Raw genomic sequence first — 7,556 nt, 5'->3', positions numbered from 1 at the left:
GTTCTTTGTCAATCATGATGAAACTCATTTAACCTTAGGACCAATCTTCCTGAATGTAAAAGTCTTCATAAATCTGGTGGAAATTTCCTTTTCTCTAAAGGAATTGCAAAAATTATATTAAAACATGAACTGTGTGTTCATGCGATCAATGACAATTTTCCTGCTAGAATATAAACTGTATAATGTCTGGTTTATCACAAAACCTAGAAAGGTGGGGTGCATTTACAATAGGGAATCTATAATCAATATGTAATTAATTAATTAATGGAATGTTTATAGTTACACTAATTTTAAATTAATTCCTTATTTAATTTGTAACTTTTTCAGTTTTATTTTACATCAGAGTCTTACCTTTTATCTTCATTTTTTATTGTTCTATTTAAAATACTTCATGCTATATAGACTATTTGTTCAATTTCATTTGCTTTACATTTGAAATTTTTAGTATAGTATTTTAATTTTTCAAATAAACTTGGAAGTATGATGGATAATAATAAATATTAGAAGTAGAACCCATGCAACTGAAATACTGCAGAACAGAACTCTTCTCCATCCCGTGGCGTTGTCTCCTAGTTCTCCCAGTTGCAGTCACTACTCTGTTCTAGAGAGTTTTCAAGTAGTAATCTTGCAAATATAAGCATACTTTCTTACATGAGTGTGTTTATGTCCTTGTGTATAAATTTTGCATTTTACTACTACTGCTCCTGAAGATCTTTGTGACCGGTCTTATATAGATCTAACTCATACTATTTAACTTCCGTCATACTATTTAACTTCCTTATAAAGATACACTCAAATTTAAATACCCAGTCCTCTTCAGGTTTTTCCCATCTTTTTCTAGGATAAATAATTGTACAATGCAGTGTTTTTGAAATTTTTGAAGTATGAGTCCTGGAAGGGAAATTTTTGAGTCAACTGGTTTATATATTTATATTGTTGGTGTTCATAGTTATTGTCAAAATACCATCCACAATCCTGTGCTAAACTCACAATTCCTTTCATTCTGGAAATTCCACATTTGATGAGATTCTCAGAAACCAGTGCTTGGTAAACTTTGTGGTATTTGACAATCTCATTAAAGAAACTGTATTTCACTTGTATACTTTAATTATAAATAAATAAATATAATTAGAATTTGGACATACATTGATGTGTTTAAGGTGATATGTATTTCTTTTTCATCAATTACTTCTTAATGAATTTCATTTGTTTTATTAGATTGCTAATATTTCCCATACTGATTTTATGATTTAATTAAACACTAAGGAATTTATCCCATTTACTATATATGTGGAGTTATTGTTTTTCCAGCTTGTGATTAGTTTTTGATATATTTATACTGTGCAGAATGTTTTTGAACAAGTAGAAATAATTTTGCATTTACATAATTAAATCTTTCAATATTTTCTTTGGATTTTGTCTTGCTTAGAAAGAATTTTCCTATTTCAATGACTATACTATTTTCCATAGTTGTTGCATTAATTTATATTCCAACCAAGAGTGTACAAGGGTCCAAAGTTTCTAAATCTTTATCAACATTGCTTTTTTATAAGGATATTACTTTCACTCACTAGGGTTCTGCTCCCATTATCTAATCATTTCCCAAAGGCTCCATTTGAAATATCACCACTAACATACTTCAGCGGTCAAGGAATTTTAATGTGCATTTATACCTATTAAGGATATTACTCCCCTAAATACTTCTTCAGAAGGTTCTTACCATTTCTAAATTTTTGCATTTTATGATAAATTTTTCGGTTATTTTTCAAAGTTTAAAAACTTCCCATAAAATATATTTAGAATGTCATAACTCTATATTTTTGTTTAGAGGAAAATGATATTTTAATATCTCATTTTCATTCTGCATTCAGACATATATTGTGAAGAATTGATTGATGTCTCAAAAAATTTGTAATCATTTCCATAGAGTGTAAGTAAAATTTGCCTTTTTTTAATTTAAACAGAGGACCCTCTGATGTAGATTTGGTTAACATTTTTAGTGATTTCAAGAAAAGTTTAGTGTCTTTTGCTGACATTCTGAGTTATAGTATAGTCCCAAAAGTCACAGATAATATGTCTTTATTTGAACACTCATAGAAACTGACACATTGTAACTAATGGTACTTCAAATAAAAAATAAAATAAACAAATGTAAAAATAGATAATGTGAACAGACCAACCAGTAGAAGTGATATAGAATTAAAAATAAAAAAGTTCCCTGCAAATAAAAGTCCAGGACCAGATGGCTTCACTGAGGAAATCTACCAAGCATAGGAAGAAGAACTTATACTGAACCTTTCCAAACTCTTCCAAAAGGCTTGAAAGGGAGGGACAATCCCAAAGTCAATCTATGAAGCCATCATCACTCTGATATCAAAGCCAGACAAAGACACTGCCAAAAAAGAAAATTATAGGCCACTATCTTTGATAAATTTAGATGCAAAAATTCTCACCAAAATATTAGCAAACAGAATCCAACAACACATAAAAAAGACTGTACACTATGATCAAGTTAGATTCATCCCAGAGACAAAGATGGCTCAACATATGCAAATCAATCAGTGTGATTCACCACATTAACAGATGAATGGACAAAAATTACATGATTATCTCAATAGATGCAGAAAAATGCACTTGATAAATTCAATACCCATTTATGATACAAACTCCTACTAAAGTGGTAGAGAGAGAACACATCTTAACATAATAAAAACTATTTATGACAAGCCCACCACCAGCATAATACTCAATAGTGAAAAGTTGAAATCCTTCCCACTAAAATCTGGAACAAGACAAGGATGCCCACTCTCACCACTTCTATTCAGCATAGTATTAGATACCCTAGCTATAGCAACCAGACTAGGAAAAAAAATGAATTTAGGATGGATTTTTCTTTTTCTGCAAAGAAATTTTTGGGTGTTTTGAAAAAGGTTGCACTGAATCTGTAAATCAATTGAGGTATCATTGCCATCTTAACTATATTAAAAATGTAGCTCATAAATGTCTTTCCATTTACATGTGTCTTCTCTAATGACTTTCAGTAACATCTGCAGCTTTCAGTGTTCAAGACTTTCATCACATTGCTTACATTTACTCAAGTATTTTATTCTTGATGCTTTTGCAAATGGAATTGTTTTCTTAATTTCCTCTTTGTGTTGTTCTTTGATAGTATAAAAATTCAACATCCTTTCTTGATGAAAAACTTCATTAAATTGGGTATAGAAAGAAAGTACCTCATGTAATTAGTGTCACACATGAGAGAACCACAACACACATCCACACATCATACTAAACATTAAAGTTCAAATGCTTTTACATTAAAATCAGGAGCAAAACTAGACTCTCATCACTCCTTTGCAACATAGTACTGTAATAAAAATTCCTTTTAATTTTTTTTGTTTTCTATATGTAGACCAGGATATCTCTGAAATGAGATAATTTTGCTTAATCTTTATTTAATATTACTATCTGTAAGAGTGCTTCCACTGGTAGTCACGTCCTGTCCTTTTGTGCTCAGCTTAAACATCACTTTTTAAGAAAGGCATTTTCTGATTACATTTTCCACAGTAAGTTCCTTCCTCTCTTCTCTATAACAATGTTTAATTTGCTGTCTTAAAAGAATGGCAGTGGACTACAACTGTTTTACTAAATTTTCTCTTTATTGCCTGACTGTATTATAATAATATAAAATCCATGCAGATAGGAACTTTCATATGGCTATATTTCCCTGTGCTATACATTGCTTATTAATTCCACCCATAGCACAGTTTGTATATTAAAAATGAGTACCCTAAATTTTATATAAAAAACAATTCATAATTGTATAAATAATTAGTAATTATATTTGATTTGGTGATAGAATTTTTATATATTTGAGCAAACATCAAGGCAGAATAGATTGAGTACTAAATAAAAAGAAAGAAAAACTTGCTATGGCAAGTGGCAAAATATATAATAAATTAATCTTCATTGAATCAAACTGTTTGTGCTGATATTATGTTTTTATTACCAACAGTGTCAACATGATTCTCAAGCTGATTATTTTCTCCATTTTCCATCTTTTTTATCCTAATTGTGTGATGTGGTTTAGTAGTATCTTTACACATAGATGTACTTTTAAAATGTAGTGGGAAATCCCAGTGAATTTAATTAAGCAAGAATCAGTCTTGGACACATTCCAGTTCTAAGACAATGATAAATGTGGCTACAAGGGAGAAAATGTCCAATGATCTGACCCCACTGAGGAAAAGAGGTGACATCCTTTTAAGAACCAATATATATTATTCAGGATGACCTTGGTTATACTTAAAGCAGTGCATAAAATAAAATAAAATAAAAACAGCCCCACAATGTCTAAAAATCTCAAGCTGACTATTCTGGCCACACTGAAATGATCAAATGAGGACTAAACAACTGAATGGTATAATTCTGTTTTGAATTTAGTAGAGAAAGAAGTTACTTGAGATACATTTCCCTGGGAAATGGCTAGTTGCTATCTTCCTATGTGAACATGAATTTACTCTTTTTTTAATAAATTATCCCAACATGGTGAATATTTGTTTCTTTGTGCATGCTGTGGAATTTCTTTAAAATTATCTATAGTGCAAATAAAAGTAGTTTCTGAATAACCAGAGGAGACTATATAGGAAATGAACAGACAGCTGAATGAAGGAAAATATATCCTAATAATACAGCTCTCTAATTATCTCCCCTCTAAGGCCATATTGAATGAAAGAGGAATTCCAGCTTTTTGTGAGTACTTAAGTCATCCTCCAGACTGAACAAGACTCCACAAGGAAAGACTATTATATCACTTCTTTATCATATAAAAATTAAATCTTTTTGAAATAAATCAAACTTAGATTCCAATTCTAGTTTAATCACTGAACAATGTGTGACCTTGGGGAAATTAATGAGATGTTCTGAGCCTTCCTTAATTCTTCAAATAAAAATGGGAATTACTGTTCTTGTTAATGTAAACATTAAATATGATATATTAAAATGTGAGTGAATGATTTGCAATCCACTGTGGGAGTTTTGAGCACTTGAGTGATATAATCAGAACAAGATTTAAAGAAAATCATTTGGGCTTCTTCAGGAGAACAAATTATCAAAGTCCAGATAAAACTGGAGTGACTTGGCAGGAGGCTATTGCAGTGAGCCAAGAAGGAAATGGGGGAAAGGGAATAATCAAATTTGTTATATACTTTTCAAGTAAAGACAACAACATTAAAAAAAAGGATCAATAAGTCATATGAGAGCAATAAGGGAAAAATATCACTGAGATTTTCTGTCTGAGCAATTAGATTGAAGCTGGTACCATTTCATGAAATGGAGAATACATTTCATATTGTGAAAATTTAAAATTTTGTGTTATATTTACTAAATTGATATCCAATTGTGGATGTCCAAAATTGGAGACACTGCATACAAAAATTGGAAAACAAGTGTAGAAGTAAAGGCTGGAGACTCAAATTTAACTGCTTCAGCATTTATTGTTCAGGAAAAGGAGAAATATCCAACTAAAGGCCACATGGAAGAAGTCTCAGTGAGTTCTGAGACAACCTAGGACAGTGAACTTCTGTTTATACTCTGACTTCCTCACATTGTGTATGTAAATTAGTTTAAGCAGTCTCAATATTATACTTTTGTGACTTTATAAATTATGGACCTGTTTATGAAATCCTCTTCCCATCTCATTCATTTACTTTTCCCTTAAAACTCAGCTAAAATATTGCTTCCTCTGGGAAGCCTTCTCTGATTTTAGTTTCACTGATACATTCCTACTCTGTGACTCAGCTGTGTGTGAATACCTTTATAGTGGCACTTATTAGATAGATCTGTCATATTTCATTCATCATAACACCTGTCATATATTATATCTATGAGGGTAGGGAATGATGCCTTATTGAACTTGGTAATTACAATGTCTATGACACATTGGACATGAATAGATATTCTATACACATTCTTTTAATTGAATGGGTAAAAGAGATTAAACTTACAATGCATTTAAATATTTTCCACTTGTTTTGTAGGTAAATTGTTTCTAATAATGTGACCTCAGCACCTGTACAGACTAGATGGAACCAAGGAACAATTTAACTTATTTCATCCTCTTGGGACTCACACAGAATCCAAAGGAGCAGTAGGTCCTTTTTGTTATATTCTTGCTCTTCTACATTTTGACATTGTTGGGAAACCTGCTCATTTTTGTGACAATAACAGTAAGCAAAACCCTGAACACACCGATGTACTTTTTTCTTGCTAGCTTATCATTTATAGACATGGCTATTTCTCTTCTATTTCCCCGACTGCTTTCAGACTTGTTCTTTGAGGAAAATACCATATCCTTTGAATCTTGCATGACTTATCTGTTTATAGAGCATATTTTTGGTGGATCAGAGGTCTTCCATCTCTTGGTGATGGCCTATGATCGCTATGTGGCCATCTGTAAGCCCCTGCATTATTTGGTTATCATGAGGCAAAGGGTGTGTGTTGTGCTGCTGCTGGTGTCCTGGGTTGGAGGATTTCTGCACTCGGTCATTCAACTTGGCACTATTTATGGGCTCCCATTCTGTGGCCCCAATGTCATTGATCACTTTATGTGTGATATGTACCCCTTATTGAAACTGGTCAGCAGTGACACCTATGTCATTGGCATCTTAGTGGTGGCCAATGGAGGACTGATCTGCACTACTGTGTTTCTGCTCTTACTCATCTCCTATGGAGTCATCTTGCACTCTCTAAAGAACCTGAGTCAGGAAGGGAGACAGAAAGCCCTCCAGACCTGTGTTTCCCACATCACTGTGGTTGTCTGCTTCTTTGTCCCCTGCATTTTCATGTATGCAAGACCTGCTAAGACCTTCCCCCTTGACAAATCTTTGACTGTTTTTTATACAGTCATCACCCCTATGCTGAACCCATTAACCTACAGTCCAAGAAATTCTGAGATGACTAATGCTATGAAGAAACTCTGGAGAAAAAAAAGCAGATTATGTATGAAATAAGCTCATTATCATTCATGAGAAAACTCTTTTAACCTTAGGACCAATCTTCCTGAATGTAAAAGTCTTCATAAATCTGATACAAATTTATTTTTCTCTAAAAAAGTTGCAATAATTATATTAAAAATGAACTATATTTTCATGCTATCAATGACAATTTTCCTTTTACAATATAAACTGCTTAATGTCTCACTGTACCTAGAAAGGTGGGATGCATTTACAGTAAGGAATCTATAAATAATAATATGTAATTAATCAACTAATGGAATTTTTATAGTTATACTAATTTTAAATTAATTCCTACATTTACATTTATAACTTCTTGATCTTTAGTTTTATTTTACATCAGATTTCTACATTTCTTCTTCTTTTTTTTATTGTACTAGTTAAGTTATTTAATGCTATATAGAGCTTTCAATTTCGGTTGCTTTATATATGAACATTTTTGTATAATATTTTAATTTTTAAAATAAAACCTGAAACTATGATGGATAATAATAAATGTTAGAAATAGAACCCAAGAACAATGAAATACTGTGGAACAGAACT

At 31.7% G+C, this 7,556-nt stretch overlaps 1 pseudogene; it reads left to right on the top strand.

Moving 5' to 3' along the window:
- The first annotated feature begins 6,083 nt into the window (after positions 1-6,083).
- On the top strand, positions 6,084-7,010 carry LOC141576082 (olfactory receptor 4A47-like; annotated as a pseudogene).
- The last annotated feature ends 546 nt before the right edge of the window (positions 7,011-7,556 follow it).

The sequence above is a fragment of the Camelus bactrianus genome, chromosome 36, assembly GCF_048773025.1.
Source record: "Camelus bactrianus isolate YW-2024 breed Bactrian camel chromosome 36, ASM4877302v1, whole genome shotgun sequence".
Lineage (NCBI taxonomy): Eukaryota > Metazoa > Chordata > Mammalia > Artiodactyla > Camelidae > Camelus > Camelus bactrianus.
The sequence above is the reverse complement of the archived record's forward strand: the minus strand, read 5'-3'. Positions and strand labels throughout refer to the sequence as shown.